General features: G+C 36.1%; 1 protein-coding gene and 1 long non-coding RNA gene across 2 annotated transcripts in view; both read right to left on the reverse strand.

The window, feature by feature from the left end:
* The window catches only part of LOC144366091 (uncharacterized), a 108,341-nt gene that overhangs the window by 87,931 nt on the left and 388 nt on the right, over positions 1-20,022 (reverse strand). The gene's annotated exons all lie outside the window — the stretch shown is intronic.
* On the reverse strand, positions 289-20,022 carry LOC120889117 (uncharacterized). The gene is made up of 2 exons (XR_005732941.2): positions 19,907-20,022; positions 289-603 (listed from the first exon to the last, which is right to left on the reverse strand). It is a non-coding gene; the product is annotated as an uncharacterized LOC120889117 (long non-coding RNA).

Genomic DNA, 20,022 nt, shown 5'->3' on the forward strand with positions numbered 1-20,022 from the left:
TGACTACAGAATAATGTGTTTGTGTAGTATATGATTACACCAGACAAGACTGTGAACACATGCGATTTACTCAATGATCCTATTCTGCTTCCTTTTAAAGATAAAGAATGTATTTCAGTTGATTGTGTATGAAACTATAGTAATTCCTTAGAAGGCTCTGTTCAAACACAATAATACTACCTTATTTTAAAATATTAAGAGCAAAGTCATTTTCTTAGTCTTCATCTTTTTAGATAACATCAATTAATGCTTACATTTACTTTGCAAGAGAAAACATAACACAAGCAATTACTTTAAAATAGCTTTAATTCTTCTTTGTATAAGCAAAATGTCCCCATAAAACATTCATTTTTCAAAAACATTTCTTTATATGTAAATAACTTTAAAAATCTGAGAAAGATATAAGAAACAACAATCAAAAACAATATAACCCACCACCACAGCTCCTAACAGGAGACCAGATGAAGACACAGATCTCATTAAAACAAGCTGCTCACATTCCCACAATACAACTCCCTGGGAGGAATCTTGTCTTCTTTAACTTGGTGGGTGGCAGAGCCCATAGGAATTATTCAAACTATGAAAATCCCAAAGCATGGTCACCTAGGGGCAAATGAGACAGATATGGCTTAAGCATAATTATTTTCTTAAAGAGTTAAGAAAACAACCTTAAATGATAAAGGTTGCATGGGTTTCAACTTTGACAAGTAGATAATTGTGTATGTATTTACCAAACAACATTTTCTATCTAAGAAGGAAATTCACAATGTATACCACACCATTTTTCTTTAAAATAACATTCTCTAAGTCTCTTATATTTATTGATTATAGATATATTTAAGTGATATTTAAAAGAGTTTAAAAAAAGCGCAAATATTTGAGGGCTTACTATCCGACAACCATATTGTACTAGTTATTTCACAAGGCTTGTTTCACTTACTCCGAACAATAAACCTATAAAGTAAGAATATTAGTCCTATTTTACAAATAAAAGCTAAGGCAGAAGGAAGTTAAATTAATTGACCAAGATCACACAACCAGAATTCAAAACCAGATCCTTATCTCCAGAGCTGTTACTTTTAATTTAGCTCTAGTTCTATAATATGAAATAAGATTTTAACCCCATTATTATATAGAACTATTCCTCTAAGGCTATAAATTATTAGTTTGTTTGTGAACTTTCACTTCTCTGACTCGTTGTGACTGCTAGACTCTCAAGTCTTTGCCAATTAGTTTTCTGATTTCAACTGCCTTCCTGAACAGCCTGGACCCTAATCATTTCAATTATGCCTGAATCTCCTGCCCACGGCTCTCCTGAAGTCAAATAAAAGGGTCCCTGTAATAGAAATCTCTATTACTTCTTCCAACAAGTGAAACATTACTGCTGATTTAATCCAAGGGGAAAAAAAAAATCATGCTGCCTGTTTTTAACTGGGTATCCACTACAACTCGGCATCCAGAACAGCTGTTCCAATTTTTTTTCCAGGACTAAATCCCCCAGTACTCTTGTATTCCTTTTCAGATTATTTCACCATGGATTGATTGATTGATTGATTTATAAGGGAGGGGGGAGAGAATATTTTTTAATATTTATTTTTCAGTTTTCGGTGGACACAACATCTTTATTTTATGTGGTGCTGAGGATCGAACCCAACGCCCCGCACATGCCAGGCGAGCGCATTACCGCTTGAGCCACATCCCCAGCCCATGGATTTATTTTTAAAACTATCCAAAGTAGGGTTTTCAGATAAAATACAGGATACCCAGTTAAATTGGAACTTCAAATAATCAAGGAATACTGTATAAGTATATACCAAATATCATTTCATAGAAATAGTCAATAAATAGTCAATTTATTTAAGATAAAACACAAAATGTACCAAATATTGTGTGAGAGAGACATACTTAATACTAAAAAAGTATTCACTCTTTATCTAAAATTAAACTTTAACTAGATATCTAGTATTTTAATTTACTATATCAAATCAAATCAAATTCCCTTCTTTCCATTCCCAGAAGTGTCCTCCTTTTTAGAGGTTAATTCTCTGATCTATTGTCTTAGTCAGCTTTCCATCACTATAATTAAAAACCTGACTCAATTAACATACAAAGTTAAGAGGTTTATTTTGGCCCATAGTTATAGAGGTTCCAGTCTTAAGTTAGCAGCATCAATGCTTGTTAATATTCAGATTGCTAGGTCCCCACTCCTAGAGATTTAAATTCCAAAAGTTTGGGTTAGGTCCTGAGAATCTGCATTTCTACCAAGTTGTCAGGTGATACTGATCTTGCATCAGTGACCACACCTTGAGAACCACACTTCTAGTTCCATATTTCAAACTATCAAACATTTTCCATAAGTCCATTCTTAAATATCATTTACAGTGTTGATTGGGGGTTTTGACCAAAAGTCCTAGGAACCAATTTGGGTCAACTATAGCAAAACCAAGAATTTATCAGGTAGCTCACAGAATCAGGTCAAGGTTAAGGTTGCAGAACCATGCTCCAAGTAAGAAATCACCCAGAAAAGAGACTACTTGACTGTAAGAGCATTACTTCTAAGTCTGAAGAAGTAAATTGAGTGTTTCTTAGGTTTTTGACACTCTCTGTTTAAATCCAAGCCAGAGTCACCTATCCATCCCCTATTTGTACCTGAGGAATGATACAAAGAATTATGGTAAAAGTAGTCACAAAGGACTCCTTTTCTTTTCATACTGTCTTAGTTGAGGTACTCACAATCAAATAGGTGGATTACTACAACAGCCTCCTAACTGGTTTTCTTGCCCTTAAAAAAACATCTCCAGTTTGCTCTCCACATGATCTTCAGTTATCTCTTTAAGATATGACATTTTCTTCTTTGGCTGTTTGGTGCAGTATTATTATCTTAACTCATTTTGGATAATAAATTACTTTTATTTATATGTAAGTAGTTGGGATAATTTTGCCTTAGCCAATTCAAAAATATAAAAGTAATTTCAGAGGGTAGGGAATACATGTCATTATAAAATAAGGACTTAATCCCCTACCACCCAGGCCAAGGTCAGAAGTGGAGTACTAAAATTTTGCATAAACACCCCTCTTAAAGCCTTTAAGATAGTAATGTCTCTCACTACACTGAAAACTCCCTCATGGCAAGAACCAAGTCCTCATTGTGTCCTTAGCACCAACACAGTGCCTCATACATATCAGATACTTAGAAATGAATCAAGTCTTCACCTCTTGGCCCTCACTACCTGGTATAAAATAGTCTTCAGTCTCTGCCTGCCTTTCTCCCCACCACCAAATCCCTCCTGTATACCACTCAATCAACTCAATCATCATTTCCTTCTCATAATATCTGGATTCCCCAATACATGCTTCCCAACTCTAAACTCTTCAGTATTCAAAACCTTCCATGACCTGGTTCTAATTCAATTTTCCTAGGTTTGCTCTCACTCCTCACACTGTCAAGTAGTCTGGACAAATAAGGTTTAACACAATGTAAGCTTTTTGTGGCCGTACTGGTTCCATTTTTTGGACTATATTTGTCCCATGGTGTCTCCTCTACCCTGACTTCAAAGTCTAGTTAAGTTGCCATCTGTCAGTGTTCTTAGTCTTTTTCAATCTATAACCCAGTAATCCAGGTTCTTGTTGATAATGCCCCCTCACACCTCATGCTCCTTAACTTCCTGGTTAATAATCTTTCTATTAGAAGCTTTTATTAATTACTCCCGTTTGTATATATAACTTCATTATTAATTGAACACATTATCTTAAATTATCATGATATTATTTGTCCTATAGATTTTAAGGACCTTAAGGAGTTTTCTATAGTTACTCTTATCTGCAAAAATCTTCTACAGTGCCTTATACACAGTAGATGATGAGCAAAATCTGTGGGGCAGATGAATAAATGGATGTATATAATACAGGGCTTGTATTTGGGACAGGTCTTTCCTCTTGAGGTAGTCAGTCAGTGGTTGTGCCAGGGATTTCTGAACTGCTGTAATCAGTGGGTTCTAAGCTATGAAGAAGTGAATCTAAATCAAAGACAATCAGGTTGAGCACAGATTTAAATGTCAGGAAGCCAAACACAAGCTTCGAGTAAAAAGATCCAAAGACTGAACCCAAGATGAAGCATCAGGTAGAAACACAAAAGAAATAATACTACTTGAATAACAGCTAAAGGAGATCTGGGATGGTAGAATTTTGTGGGCCCTGTACATAGCATATACTAAAGTGAGTGGGTTTGTTGGTAAAATGTGTGTCTAAGAATTAGAAGTTAGGTTGGCAGCCACTTATCATCTCTAGCAAGAAACTCATACATGAAAATAAAATATTTATAATAGCAAATATGGAGAAATTAAATAGAACCTGCTCTGAGATGTGGATGTAATTTGAATTCCATTTTCTTGCTTTTGCCCTGTCACCTAATTTGCTTCACACATTTGAACAAGTGCACATACAAATTCTAATGTATTTTATTTCTTTATACAGAAAAACATATTTTAAAGAGATAATATCATAGCACCCAATTAAAAATATAAAAACTCTTTTAACTTTTTTCTTTATTTTTTTTTGCTCTAGTTTTTAGTCTTTTGATCTACCCATTGGTAAAGCAGCAATAAGAACACTGTACCTAATCACCATTAATTTTTCTGCATTAACTATTCATAGACTAGAAACTTCTAAGGATATTTCACAAAGGTTAAAAAAAACACCTAATTAGAAGAAGTGAATATTTTATTTTTGAAAGCTCTCAAGCTACAAAACAGCTACAGTTACCTTACTCTATAAAACATTTGTTTGCCTGTCAGTCTGAGAGTTGGACTGAGCAGCTCTTTTGCCACACACAGTGTTTTCTTGCACTAATTAGCAGCAAACATTATGGCAAAGACTAATGTCCACATGAAAAGCACAGGAAAATTCATTTAAAATCCTATTGTAAATGTGCAATAGTCCTCAGCATGATTTGTAAAATAAATTTTGTTATTTTGAATTAAATGTTGTTAAAATACAGTTTTAAATCACTTATTATACTTCCCGATATTACTAAAAGAAGGATAAACTCCTATATTAGTTTAAAAGTTAATATATTGGGCAAGCAACATGAAAGAATAGAAAGATCGGCTCACCAAGGAGGTAAGTGACTTGGATCCCTTAAGGGGCTTTACCCTATGGGGTCTTAGGCAAGTCATTTACTCTTGAGACTCAATTTGCTTATTGTAAAATCTAAAGCCTTAACAGTGGGTTTTAGCAGAAAGGCTACAATGGGCTTGCCTGTGGACATTTCTGACTTAATAGATGTAAGAAGTGGGGGCCTGGGGAACTATATCTTGACAACACCTCATAAATGATTGTGATACATATTACTGATTAAAACTCAATGGTCTAAATGATTTCTTGGATCTTTTGCAATTCTAAGAGTCTACTTTTTATATCAATGGAAATAATAGTTCCTAGCTTTCATCATTACTCTCTTCTTATTAATGAATAGGCATATTTTAGAAAATAGAGAGGTTGCTTCTAAATTATGAATAATAGCTTATAGTTATTGAGTGTTTACCAGACTAAGGTATTAACTCATTTAAAATGTGTAATTCAATTCTCACAATAGCATGGTGAGGATAGTATTATCATCTTTATATTACACAGATAAGACAAATGAGGCACAGAAAGTAGCTTACCCAAAGTCACACAAGCAGGTAAGTAGGGAAATTGGGTTTGAGAGCCTAACCTCAACAATTATGCTATGCTGCCATTTAATAAATGACCTAAACATACAAACAGTACAGATCACTAATCTTCACCTAGGCAGCACAGCTTTCCCTGCTACTATAGGAAAAAAGAGAAGAGTGTGTTTTTAGGAAGTTGGGAAAAATAAGAATGGGACTAAAGGGACCTCAGCTTAAGGTCCCTGGTACTAAATTACAACTAGAGACTACCTGAATTTATAAAGTCTCTCTACATTCGTCACTATCTGTAAGACTGATTGTCTTCAATTGTCATTTCATCTCACATCTGGATATTTGACTGAACTTAAAAAACATTAGAAATGTATCTTATCAGATGAATTAGATCCCCAACGACAGGAAAATAAGCACAAAAGCTAACTTGATGGAGGGAGGGGAGAAATGATATTCTAAATGACTCAGACTATTTAATTAATTTAGGGCATTTGCAGGGAAATGGATGGCACTGGAGCAGATTATGCTAAGCGAAGTTAGCCAATCCCTAAAAAACAAATGCAGAATGTCTTCTCTGATATAAGGGAGGAGACTCAAAACAGTAGGAAGGAAGAGCATCAGAAGAAGATTACCATGAAACAAGGAAAAAAGGTGGGAGGGAAAGGGAGGAAGAAGGGGAATTGCACGGAAGACGGAAGGAGACCCTCATGGGTTCACAAAATATATATACAATGGCATGAGGGGGAAGAGAAGAAGAAAAAAAAAGATAAATGTCATAGTAGAATGGGTAGAGAATAGTGATGGGAGGGGAGGGGGGATAGGGAGGACAGCAGAATACAACTGACACTAGGATTGCTGTATGTATGTATATGTATGTATAACCAATGTGATCCTGCAATTTGTACATGTGGAAAAATGAGAATTCATACCCTATTTGAATCAAACGTATGATATGTCAAGATCATTGTATTGTCTTGAGCAACTAATAAAAATACAGACAATAAATATTGGCAAAAAAAAAAAAAATGAATGGGCTGGGTTGTGGCTCAGTGGTAGAGAACTCACCTAGCACAAGTGAGGCCCTGGGTTCGATCCTCAGCACCACATATAAATAAATAAATAAATAAATAAACAAATAAATAAAAGCAGAAAAAAAAATTAGGGTACACAAAGGAGAATTACACTACATAATAACACTACACTTATGCATATAGTATATGAAATGGGGATGGTAGAGAGTAATACATTACAAGATGTAACACTGCCCTCCAACAGCATGGAGAGAGAAGAATCTAGCTGAAGTTTATGTTCCTGAATTTATAGTTTTAAAAAGCCAATCTGCACTTCAGTCTTTTTTCTATCTATTGTACAATGAACAATCTGGGTGCAAGCATGCAGTTGGATTTGGTGTTTTGTTAGGCAAGTGTGATAGAAGAACAACATGGGAAGATGGTTGTGGCTCCCTGCAAGAAAGTAGTAACATTATTTAATATAGCTCACAGCAGGAGACAAAAGGAAGTGAAAACAGGTGAAGGTTATTATAGAGAAAAAGAGATGTCTATAGACTAGGTTCCAAGTCAGAGAAGTCAGAGAAAGGTGACAGAGTGACAAGAGTAGGGAAGAACACTGGAGTGTTCTAAGTATGGTTGTACTGGGAAAACATTGATAGAGTAGGATGAAAGTTCTGGCCAAACAACTGAAATTTGCATTTATGAAGCTACAGGTGAAACAGACTGGATGTATGACAAGATTTAGGGTGTGGTAATAGAAGTAAGTGAATGAAGGGAAGCAGAGATCACTGGAGATGAGCACGACCCAGAACTTCTAATTTGGGGAATACAAGGGAGAATTTATGACACAATATTTTGGCTTACAGGGTATAAGGTTCAGATAGTAGACACTAATACATCACATGGTATAACATCTCCTTTCCAGCAGCATTAGATGTCTACTTGGTGATGAATTCACTCAGGATGAGTGTAGGAATTAAAGTAAAGAAGGAAGACTATAAGCCAAATGCCAAATTAAGTAATTTGTAATCAATTAAAAACTTTTGGATATGCTTAGTATAGAGGCACAGGTTAGAATGGGGATCCTCCTTTCTCTGTGACCTTTCAGTGTAAAAATAGTTCTAATGCTGAAATAAGCAGCTGCTTAATAAAAACGAGTATTGTTTCCCTTCATTCATAAGACTAAATCTTTGTTCCACTTTTCAGATTTGGCAATTTTCATCCTGAGGCTAGATTTTCTCTGCTAAACATGAATGGAGAATGAAATCACCTGCTAATTCAAGCAAGAAAAATCTCAGCTCCTGCTCTTGTGAATTTGTGAAAATAAATTACAACTCAATTGCCCCAGTTCTGATTTGAAAACATCTGGTGAGACCACTGGGTGATTTCTACAACTTTTTTTTTTTAAGTGTAAAAACAGATATAGAAAGGTTTTTTATAATCTTGAAAGAACAGGGTGGCATGTTATTTCCTGACAGGCTGGCCTTTACCCAAAGAACCTCCACCTTCAACAAGCTAAACATTGCTGTTACTGATGGCTTCAGAATATCACTGTCTGCCTAAGATAGTTGCATGTTTTATTTGTGTCATTCAGAAGTGGCTAGATGGACACTATTTGCTTACCAAATGGTAAAACGCAGAGGGCAGGGAACAATTGTTTCTGTAGTACCAACCACAATATGTCTGGTACTATGCAAGGAAAAAAATGCGAAATGTGATTCATAATGTTGAGAAACTTACAACTTATTGGTCAATTACATAATGCTTGAGACCAGAGCCATGTTCTTTTTCCTTTAAAAAAAAAATCACCCACAGCGTCTAACATGGGACTTTAGAAATACTACTAAGTTAATAAAAAGCTAATAGTACAAAATGCTTAGAAGTAATAAAATGCATTTTTAATATGAGAGATGAAAAAACAGTTGAGCTGGTATCATTATAATTTATGAAACCTTATGAATGGCTATAAAAATCTTGTTCCTATTCTAAGTTTATAATATTTTCATATTGCATATATACTGACATAAGAGGGTACCTCTTCCAAATCACTAAAATCCTTACGGAAGAAAAGAGTGAGAATCAGGTTTTGCTAGAGGCAGGAACAGGAAGTCAGGCTCCTGTGCAAGGGCATGCATCAAGGGTCATGGGGGAATGATCTGCATTCTTTCTCAGACAAGGAAATCAACCTTGAGCCTCTTAAGTATTCAAAACTATTGACCAAACTGTTATTGAAATGCTTTCCTTCTTAGTTTATTTGATCTCACATTATATTGTTATCCTTTCATACATTTATCAAAAAATTATTAAGCACCTATTATGTACCAGCAACATGTTTCTCACTATTACCTGATTATTTTATTATCTCTTCTTTCTCAACACTACCACTCCTGCTCACCCCTCAGCTCTATTGTTTCTCTCTAATATATATATTAGATATCTATCTATCTATCTATCTTACCCTTCAGAAACTGTCAATTCTCTGAGTATCTTAGAACATTTAGGCTAATATTTTCCAACCTATATTCTACACATCCATAAATATCCAGGCCAAATGGAAAAGCAGGCTAGAGGAATCTGCAAAGTCTTAAACTTTCTCCTCCTGCTACATCTCATTGGTGGTTCCTTTGGAGTCTCTTGGTAGCATATTCTCTTCTAGGGTAAGTACTAGGTTCTGAAAATTCTTGAGTGCTCTGGGTCTATCTTTTCACTCAATATGCTATACTTAAACAAATCCATCTACCTCTCTCTGATAATCATGAAGCTTAGGAATGAATTTCTAACTCATGTTTTTTCATGATTTGAATCTTCACTGAGCCTGGTACCCCTACTTTCATTTAGATAATTTCTCTTCCTCAAATCTAAAGTCGTTTTCCTCAAAGAAACCTTTATTTGTCTCCCTAGACTACATTAGGCAATTATGCCATGGGTCTTTATTTACCCTGTCCTTTTAAGTAATCATCATTTCAAATAATCTGTTTAGTGGCTATATTGTTCATTAGAACAGGGGTCAGGTACACCATGATTCATGGATCAAATCCAGGCCAGAGCCTATTTTTAAAATACAGTTTTATTGGAAGCAGTGCATGGTGGAACATGTTTGTAATCCCAGCAACTTGGGAGGCTGAGGAAGGAGGATCACAATTTCGAAGCCAGCCTCAGCAACTAAGTGACCCTGTCTCAAAAACAAAACAAAACATAGCCACAGTCTTGTTTATATATGGTCTATGAATGATGTTGCATCTCAACAGCAAAGTTAAGTACTTTTAAGAGAGACCACATGGCCTGGGAAGCTTAAAATAATCATTATCTGTCTGTTAATAGGAAGTTTGTTAACCTCTGCACTAGACCAGAAGCTCCAGAAGGCTAAAATTGTGCTTGTGTTTTTCACTTCTATATTCCCAGCACTTAATATAAAGATAACAAATTGACTAACTGTATTTCAATCTCAAGCTTTAACCCATCTTGTTACAGTGATACACACAGGATCATATGAATTGGCCTATGTTTATATTATAAAATTATAATCTCTTCTTATCCATAGAGTGATTGTATTATTGTAGTCCAAAGGAAGCAAATAATAATTTGCTTATTACAATCAGAGTATTTACTATGGAAAATGTAAACAGAATAATTAGATATAACAATTAGGGCAAATAATCAAATACTGAACAGTTGGGAAGGCTTCACTAAGGAAGTGACCTTTGAGCTGAGATCTTAAGAATGAGGTAATTGAACAAAAAGAGATGAGAAAGAAAGGGCAAACCAAGCAGATAAAGAATAGCCCACATAATTCTCTCTCCTGTAGAGAAGACACATGGTGTATACCGGTAACTAGTGTTCTTGTCAAATAATCAACTACAGAGTAAGTTTCTTAAAATATTAAAGTTAACATCCTAAAAATGAAGCAACATTTTCAACCAAAACATTCTTAGTATGATATTTATAAAAATGTAAAGTTTGAACCATTCTGCTACTATCTAACAGTTGAGTAGGAAAATGGTTTTAGGTAAACTGTTCTATGTTTGCAGCACAGCACATGCAGTCATTAAAATAATGTATATGAAAAGTTTTAATTTGCATGGGAAACTTCTGCTATAATGCAAAGTGGAAAAACTAGGACATTATTTCCACTATGTAATATATTTATGGAATTTTTTTTCTATAAAAGATTGGACTAAAATGTTAATCAGACTGCTTTTGGGTGGCACTGAATATTCCATACTTTCTGATGGGTTTTCATATTTTCTATGCTACACATTTAAAACTTTAAAAGTTGGAAAAATGCATTTTATTGAGAAAATAAGGAAATAAAAGTAATGATCTGCATATAGATCTGAGAATAGCGTTTCCTTGTCTCTGGGATGAGGATGTAGCATAAACTAGGATATAAAAGATGAAAAGACATATCCCCTTTCTTCAAGGAGATAACAGTCTATTAGAATTACAGACTAACAAATAACTACAATAGTATACGTATTAGAAGTATGCACACAAAGACAAGCGAAAAGTTCAAAGTAATACCTAAATCTGTTTGGAGAATTCAAGGAAACCTTTACAAACTTATAACCCACTTGAATCAAACTGTGAAATATGATATATTAAGAACTATGTAATGTTTTGAATGACCAACAATAAAAAAACAAAACAAAACAAAACATAAAAACCCCAGGAGAGTTCAGTGTCAATAACAAAAATTATTAGTGTAAGTTTTCCTGGAGTTTGATTTAAGTTGTGAACATAAAAGTGTGTCAGGGACTTTGGGGCCAGAAGAAACTACCTTGAGAGATGCTGCTCCAAATAGTCACTTTGCTTTGTAGATTTTGTACCAATTTGAGAATTTAATCTCTTCCTACTTTATGTATGTTTGGTCTCTTCTTGACGGTCTATAATCCATCAGAAATGCTCCAATATCAACTCTGGATATATAATTTAAATGAGTCTTAGAGATCTTAGGCATCAGGTTATTACTCTGTTCTGAAAGCTTCTTTTATTTATTTTTTCCTCACATTATCTTTTTTTAAATGAATATATATATATATGTATACACACGTTTCAGTTGTACATGGACACAATAACTTTGTTTATTTTTATGTGGTGCTGAGAATCAGACCCAGTGCCTCACAAGTATAAGGCAAGCGCTCTGCCACCCAGCCCCAGCCCTCGCACATTATCTTTTACTGGCTAAAGGTCTCTCCCTTAAAACTCTCACTACTAATTTACAGAAAAGGGAGAACTGTTTAAGAAAATTTTGCTTCTTCTAGTAACTGAGTAGATTAATTGGTTAAAGAGATAACAGAGAAAAGATCTTTGTTCAGGAAATTCATCTCACCATACTATTAATTTGACTTTAGTTTAAACAGAGAAATAAAACCTTAGTATTTGGTCAACAAATACTTTATTAAGTAAGCAATAAATATTTATCTCCTTACCTTGTACCCAAGCAGATGCTGTGACTAAATTGGGGAAACCTGCATTAAGCCTTTTGGGACCTGGGTATAGTTGACAGCAATTGCCTCCAAGGTTTGCTATACTTACTTTGGATTGCCACATCTCTCTGGGAAAGAGTTCTTTTCCATCATCATCTCATAAAGGCAAAACATTGGACGAAGAGCTGGGTAAAAATTTCCTGTAGACTAGATTAATTTCTGCATGACTGACACTTTGAAACAGATAATTCTTTTATGTTGCTGGCATTTTAAGAAGTTTAGCTGTATTCCTGACCTCTTACCTACTAGATGCCAGTAGCACTGCCTCAGATATGATCATCAAAAATGTCTCCATTTTGACAAATGTGCACTGGGGGACAAAATCACTCCTGCCTAAGAATCATTGAAATAAATGCATGAAACATTGATCCTCTGGTAGTAAAGAAACCACCTTCTGTGAGAGAAGGATGACACAAAGAATAATTTACCTTGAATTTTACTGAATGTACTAGAAAACAAATAAAAACCCTGATTGAATAAGGAAGGAAATACAAACTTTATCAAATCACTGTCCTTCTACCTATTCCCTACGTTAGAGACAAATGGAAAAAAATGATAAAATAGGCAGTTTCCTACAATAGAAATGACTAGAATGCAGATGTTACTGAGAAGATTCTCTATGGTGTAGCATTAAAAGTTATAGATCTGGAGTTAGGAGGCAGTGATTCTCAATAGCTTTATTTCTTTGGGCCTCAGTTTACTGATTTGTAAAATGGAAGTGTGGTAGAGAGAGGTTTGTAATTGATTTTTTAATTCAATAAATGTTAAGGACTTACATTCTAGGCACTATTCTTGAGCTAGGACATAAAAAGACACAGTCCTCTTCTTCTAGGACATAACAGTCTATTAGAATTACAAAGTAACAAACAACTACAATAATGTAAGCATTAGAATAGAAGTAGGCACAAAAAGGCCATTGGAAGCCCTCAAATAGTACCTAAATCTGCTTGAGGAAATCAAGGAAATCTTTACAAGGAAGTAGCATTTTGGCTAAAACTTGAAAGGTGAATAAAATTTTACCAAAAGAGGAGGAAAAATATTTATTAGAAATGCAGGGGCTAGGGCTGGGGCTCAGTGGTAGCACACTTGCCTGATATGTGTGAGGCACTAGGTTAGATTCTCAGTACCACATATAAATAAATAAAAATAAAGATCTATCAACAACTAAAAAATGTTAAATAAAGAAAAAGAAATGCAAACCTACAGATTTGTTGCTTCTTGGAAAAGAATTGCATGTTAAGGAAACTAAGTATTTAGTGGTGCTGGAAGATAAATGAAAAAGGGGAAAAGAGATGATGCTGAATATCTAAACCAAATCACGAGGCTTATATTTCTTCCCTTCCCTTTCTCTTTCCTTCCTTTCTTTTATTGTAGATGATAAGTGGTAGACAGACCACCTTGGAATTAGTGTGTACAACAAGACTGGAGGAGAATAAGCCAATTAAGTGACTATTACAATAGGAAATCTAAAAGGTAGTGAAAGCCTTCAACAAAACAATGATTATGTGAATAGGAATTATGAATTTTCTGAAGAGAGAATGGGCAGGACTTGAAATTTGCATGGGAGGAAATTATAGCTAAGATTTACCAAGAATTTTGCTAAACATTTATTTATTTATTTATTCACTTATTTATTTACTTACTACTTCATTTGATCTTTATACTCTCCCTACTAGGAATGGAAAACTGTCCAATTTGCCAAAGCTAAACTGTTTTAGGTGATATTCATCTTGAATGTACTTAATAAATGTATTCTTGGTACTTTAGTGAATTGGCTTTTGGTGAAATGACTTAGAAACTAAGGTAAGTATACTATTGTCCCTGTTTTATTGAAGAGAAAACTGAGGTTCATAGAAACTAAGGTTCACCGTTATCAAAGGCAGGGCCAGGTTTATGGAGCTTGCTCTTTAAATCCTTATGAGGCTTATAGTTTAAAGCAAACAGAATAATTTGGGATATCTTGTTTCACCTGTAACATGCTACAATGTTCATGTTCTTAAATCAAGAACTAAACTTAAAAAATAGAGATACAATGAAATAAAGTTTAAAATCTAACATAGTAAAAGCATCATAGTTCACTATGGCAACTTCCTTAGTGTTTCCTAGGGGCCTTTCTTCCCTTTCCGCCAACTGATGAAGTTACAACTGATGAAGTTAAGATGATACTCTGCTGCTCTGTGGTTATCTCCTTCCGTCTTCTCTATAGATACATATACATACTTTAAAAAAAATTATCAGAAATTGCCATCTAGAATAAACTCCTTTTCAGAGCAGAAAAAACAAACTCAGTTTTTCCTGTTCTCTCATAACACACTTGACACCAGATGTGCAGGGATTTTTCCCCAACCACCTAGCAAGCAGAGGACCCCAACAGGGTATCCTCTAATTCAATTCAATTCTGACACTATCTACCTGGAGGTAGTATAAGATGCCACAGGTGAGGGCTCAGCCACCAAGACTGCAACTCTTGCACCATTGCCCTTCAGTGGCCAATAGCAAGATCCAGGTTGTTGTACTTGTGTTGTTGACTGGCTTTAATTTCTTCTTTGGGTTCAACTAATTTCCTAGAGTGGCTTGCAGAATTTGAGGAAACACATAGGTTCACCATTTTATTATAAGGGATATATTTCAAAGGATACTGGTGTACACCAGATGAAGAGATGAATAAGGCAAGATATAGGTGAAAGGGTATGAAGCTTCCAAGCCCTCTGGGCACCTCACCTCTCAGGAACCTACATGTGTTAAGCTCTTGTTAAGTTCTCTGTCCTAGCCTTTTTATAGAGGCTCTATTACACTGGTATGACCATTAAATCACTGACCATTGGTGCTCAAGTCAATCTCCAGCCCCTCACCACTACCCAGAAGTTGGAGGGTGGGACTGAAAGTCTCAACCCTCTAATCCTGCTTTGATCATTCTGGTGGCCAGTCTGTATCTACAACTATATATCTATATCACAACATCACAAACACATAAAACTCATGAATTACCTTTAAATGTTTATCCCAAGAATTTGTTTCACTATCAATGTAGGTGGAATTATTTCTTTGACAATGGAGGGAGGCAAGATCATCATAATTCTGCTGTCCTGGGCACGAGAATTAGAAATCCTTTAAACTCAGCTCTGTTGTATTTTTATTCTGCTTCAGAATTGCTAATGAAAACTGGAGAGGGCCTTTCTCACATCTGTAGTTGTCATGGTTCATAGCTACAGTGGATTCCACTCTAGATCAGTGGAGAGCAGTAACTCTTCCTTTTTTTGCATTTAGAAATTATTGGACATTTCTGATTTTCACAGTAGTAATGTAGTGCCCAGGCAACATGAATGTGGATGTAATGACCTGTATGGAGAACTGCTTCACCAAAATGTCAGAAGGTCCCTTGAGAAACTCGGAGATCAGGGCCAACTTCATGGGCAGGCAACCTGTGCAGCCACACAGGGCCCAGTGCATGATTTAATGTTCATTAGTCACCATCTTGAAACTTTTTAGTTTTTTGTTTGAATGTCTGTTTTGTAAGTGAAGAGCAGTAGTACAATAAAACATACAAATAGAGATTATATGCATCTTTTCATCCTTGCCTTCCCCTTTGCATATGTCTTTATGATGCCACATAACAGCAGGATTCTGGTGGGCTTATGAGGTATAGGAACTTAGAGAGCCACAAAGTGGGTACAAGAAAAGCATGTTATATTTATGACTGAGTTACTAGAGGTGCAGACAGTTCCAAAAAGCTATGCTCTCCATAAGAACCAGAACTTGCTTTAGGTGCAGAAAGAAGGCCATAGTATGCCAAGAGTTCAAATGAACAAAAAATATTCAATTATATCCTTTCTTACTCATGGGTTACTTCTCTATATTAGCCAATCATTTACACTGAAGATAATTACAGAAACAAAAAGAAAGAAAGAGCAAGCAACCTAGGGTTCTTTCCTTTCATTCCTTTCTTGCTCATTAGTAAGTAGAAGGTAGTAATAAGTAGAATATGTGCATATGAAGAAGTAAAATAAAAACAGTTGAGTTAGTTTTGTGCAGAGTTCAAACATTGTTCTGGTAGAAAAAAAATACATCTGAATGAATAAGCTACGAAACACCAATTGTGTATTTTGGTGAGTGAAATTTTGTATGAGTGAAATGCTCTTGTATTTGCCCTTTAAAATGGCATTGCATAATATAAAGATGAATGGTAAAATTTATCCTAAGAATTTAAAAGTTTAAATTTTTTACTTACATTGACATTAAAAAAGCACATTAAAACACTATAACTAGAAGGGGAGAAGAGAAAAAAAAGCTAGATATTTTAGTGTAGAAAATGGCACCTTTTTCCTGCCTTTTGAACAAGTGGCCCTACATTTTCAGTTTGCTCCAAGGCCCACAAATTATGTAGCTGGACATGACTGGGTTAGTTTAAGTAGCAAGGGATTAATGGATATTATTTAGCTCATACATCTCTTACAGAGCCAGAGAGTGAGGTTTGGATAGTACATAGCTTGAAACACCTAGGAAAAAATCAAGCCAGGAGGAATACCCATCCCAATTGGGGCTATACTAGAAGAAACCCAGCATCAACTGGCAGTCAGTATCTATGACTCCAAAGTGAGACACTAGAACTCCTCCCTAGCTACCTAGAAGAACCAGATATCTCCATGGTGTTTGCCAGAAGATCCTGTCTTCTAAGTATAGTTGAAGTGTATCATGTTGTTCACTTTCACAAACACTTCTCTTTCAATGTTTTATTGTTGTTGTTTTCTACTGGGGATTTAACCTAGGGGAACTTTACCAGCTCTTTTCATTTTGAGACATAGTCTTGCTGTGTTGACCAGGCTGGCCTCAAACTTGCAACCTCATTCTTCAGCCTCCTGAATTTCTGGGGTTACAAGCATGTACATCTGCACTCAACTCACAAACACACCTTGAATGGGCGCATCTGATTGTTGGAAACAAGGCCATAAAAGCTAGCTTCTGGTTAGCATCATTTTCAACTAACTCACATTCAGTGAAGTCATATTAGTAGCTTTGATTACTATGAAAATTTGTAGCCAATGTTACAGATTAGGATCCTCCCTTGCCCAGCTGTTGTTAAACATTTACCAGCATACAATTAATCTCATGGCAACATTCTAGCTGCAAGGGAGTCTGGGAAACAGTAGTTTTTTATTTTCCAGATTCTAAAGTACAGAAAAACAAGATAAAGAAAATAAAGAATGTGTATTGAATAAGCCATCTTATAGTATCTGTTGCATACTATGGCCTTTAAAAAAAAAAACAATAACAGTACTAGGAATTGAACCCAGGGCCTTGCACATGCCAGGCAAATGCTCTACTATTCAGCTACATCTCCAGCTTTTTTTATTTTGAGACAGGATCTTGCTAAGTTGCCCAGACTGACCTCTAACTTGTGATCCTCCTGTCTCAGCCTCCCCAATAGCTGGGATTACAGCATTGCTTTATATTCTAGTTCATAAATTGCCAATCGCCGGATGTTAGTTAAACAATATTGGTACAGAACACTGAGCAGGCTTTTTTAGTAAAGGCATGAATATAGGTCAGTGAACTAGAAGAATGAAGAAAATGTTAATTGAAATGTTTTAAGTACATTTTTCTGATGCAGAACTATAAAATCCATGAGGATAAAAGCCATGTCTCTCTTGTTTCTCTCCATATCTCAAATTACTTGGCAAATAGTAGTCAATCCAAGAAAATGAGGGGGGAAAAAAGCATTAAGAATATTAAAGAGTTCAACTTTGGCATTTCTCGTATGTATAGACAAGGTAATTTCAGGTGACTTTTATTGTTTTTAGTGGAGTTAGACTTTCAAATGTGAATTTTCACCCATGAAAAATCTGACAAACTAATTTAGCAAGAAAGGTTTAAATTTTATATCTTAGACTCAAAATTTTAGGACTCTTTCTTACTTCAGGAAGAGTATGTGTATAAAACACAATTAAGAGTGGCCAATTACAGGACTGATGTCAGGTTTTCAATTTGAGCATCAACTTAAACTAAATTACACCCAAGACATACAGTATTCCTAACATTCATGCTGCAAATGTTTTTAAGAGTGAATGTTCTTTCCTTGGAGTTCTAGAAGGCATTATGGTTGAAATTGCCTTTTCTTAAAGTAAATTCAAGAGATAAGGTGATAGAAACCTAGAAACAGCTAAACTGTGACATTTTTTTGTTCATTTAGGAATAGTATAGCTTAAAAATTATGAATATACTTATTATGATACATAGGTTCTTAATTTTATGTTGCTAAGAAACATGGGTGTGGCTGATAGGATTGCTAACAATACAGATTTTCAGACTCCACCCCCCCAAAATGTAATTCAGTAAGGGCCAAAATATTACATTTTATAGAATACCCTAGGTTCCACAGAACTCCATGAGAATCACTTGTATTGTGCATCTGACAATGAGCTTATACATAATATTAATCAAAAAATGCACACTAGAACATAGACAATTTTTTGGGGGGTGCTAGGGATCAAACAGGGCTTTGCACATGATAATCACATTTTTAAATCACTTCTGTAGGCTCCTAAAACTTCAAATCAATTTTAAGAGATTTTGCCTTCTCAAACTGTTATTAGGTAATTTCCTGTATATTAGTAGCAATCTTGTCACCTATGTTTATAATGATGCTCTGAGGTTAAGAACTGCAGGCTAATTTACTCTGGGTAATCAGTCTCAAATCCCTTCAAGCATAAGTTCTTATTAGCATTTGTATGTTGTGGAATTTACAGACAGCTTCCTTTAGCGACCTGTCCCTTTGAGCCTTGGATTTTTCTATTTGAAGACCCACAATGGTTCCAAATGAGGAGCTCTCAGTAACCAGTAAAATGCACCTGTATAATACATAAGCGTGAAAAAATGATCTTTATTTTTGAAAGACTGAAAACGACTGCCAAGAATTCTAATTTGGTGGCAAAATTCGAACGTAAAATCGTGGCTTCTGTCTCCCATCGCTTAAATCGTTTTGGGGGTAAGAAATCCTTAAGGTGTAGATTCTACGAGAAACCCTCTCGTTGAACATTCAAGAAAAAGAGACACAGAAACCAAATTATTTGTCCAAGGTCACGCCCAATATCAGTGAACAAGCCAGACAAAACACATCGGTTTCAACTTAAGAGGCAACCCAACAGCAACTCTTTTTATTCCCTAACTGCATGCTTCATCCTCTCTCGATTTTTGAATAAAGTTGTTTTGTATAACGGTCCTTCCCCTCTTTTTTGCCTTTATGCCATCGGTGTAAAACCTTGCACAACGTGTTAATGAATAACACTGAGAATCCATATCTAATGCGGTGACTTTCACGGGCCTTTTTCTTTGGCCAAAAATTTCTCTTGAAAGGCTCTTAATCCTCATTTCGCCAGGGGAGGAGTGGAGGGAGGTCACTGGGAGCTGACAAGTCCTTACATGTACTTGCGCGTGCCCGGGACGCAGCCAGGCGCGTAGAGGAGGAAACCAAGGAAGGATACGCTAGGGCGAGAGGGAAGGCAGGGGGCGGGAGAAAGCACGGTGGTGGGAAATCCCTGTGTACAGGATCTGCCAACCCCAGGCAAAGCTGGGCAGAACTGTGCGTGAATAAATCTCATTAACTGGCCAGGCACAGACACTGCAGCAGGCACAGATGAGGGGGCACGAAGGGGGAGCGCGGCGGCGGTCCTTTTATGGGCCGAAACCCGCGCTCGCGCGCCCCCGCCCCTCGCGCGCTTCCCCAGGGTCTAGCGCGGAGCCGCGCCGTTACCTGAGAAGGGCCGGCTGAGTCCGCGCCCGGCCCCGCCCGTTCCGCCGCCCGCCCTTCCGCGAGGCCTCAGCGGCACGAGATCTGTGTGCCGTGCCTCCCTCCTCCGGCAGGCGGGT

Source organism: Ictidomys tridecemlineatus, chromosome 8 (assembly GCF_052094955.1).
Source record: "Ictidomys tridecemlineatus isolate mIctTri1 chromosome 8, mIctTri1.hap1, whole genome shotgun sequence".
Lineage (NCBI taxonomy): Eukaryota > Metazoa > Chordata > Mammalia > Rodentia > Sciuridae > Ictidomys > Ictidomys tridecemlineatus.